A 779-nucleotide genomic window follows, 5' to 3' on the forward strand; every position below is an offset into this window, starting at 1 on the left:
TTCTTTATAATTATCTTAGCAAATCAGAGATAATGAGGAGGTTGGGAATTTGCAGCATGATGCCGTGGGGGGTGGAAGTGGAACATACAGGGTTTTCCCAAGCCTCGCTCCTGCAAGTCACTGGACAAGAGATTAGAAGAAAGTACTTGTAGGTAAATTGATAAGGCAGACAGACCATTGTATTATGGTCTACATATTGCATATATTATCTGTATTACATACATTCAACATCCAGACTAGCAATGAAACAGTGAACAAGTTTAATAATCACCCAGTTTCCAAGTTAATACTCCAACGTGATGCACAATGGCATTCCTCATGAGAAGCAGTGTTTCGAACTACTCATAGACATACAGCGCCAGCAGGCAAGACTCAGCAGCAAGTTAAGGTTCTATGCTGGACTGAGCAATTCCTGTTCTGCTGCCTCTGTTGGAGAACAGTAACTGCTGCTAGCAGCAAGGACAGATAGCCGGAAAAGTAACATCTTAAACTGATCCTTATTCTACCTCTTGAGATTTATGAATCTGCACAAGTTCAATTTTGCAATGAAAATAGTCTTTAAACTGCAGAGGTGCCAGAATTAAGCCTACACTTTTAATGGGTTTCATGCTTCTGGATACCTAGTTTGAGAAATCCAAAGGATGGCAGATTGGCAGAAAACAAGTATTTTTTTGGCTCCCTTGGAAACCAAGCCCCTTCAAAGTCAAAATGGGCATCTCGAAGGAATCCAATCATGAGTTATGTAGCTTTAAGAGAATAAAAATTGAGCTCTAGGGAAA

At 40.3% G+C, this 779-nt stretch overlaps 1 protein-coding gene across 1 annotated transcript in view; it reads right to left on the reverse strand.

Annotated features, from left to right (window-relative positions):
* Positions 1 to 779, reverse strand: part of LOC104509416 (glycosyltransferase-like protein LARGE1) — a gene marked incomplete at its 5' end in the record, with an annotated part of 61796 nt that overhangs the window by 21786 nt on the left and 39231 nt on the right. The window lies entirely within an intron of this gene.

This window comes from Eurypyga helias, unplaced genomic scaffold (genome assembly GCF_000690775.1).
Source record: "Eurypyga helias isolate BGI_N326 unplaced genomic scaffold, ASM69077v1 scaffold6775, whole genome shotgun sequence".
In the NCBI taxonomy this organism is placed as follows: domain Eukaryota; kingdom Metazoa; phylum Chordata; class Aves; order Eurypygiformes; family Eurypygidae; genus Eurypyga; species Eurypyga helias.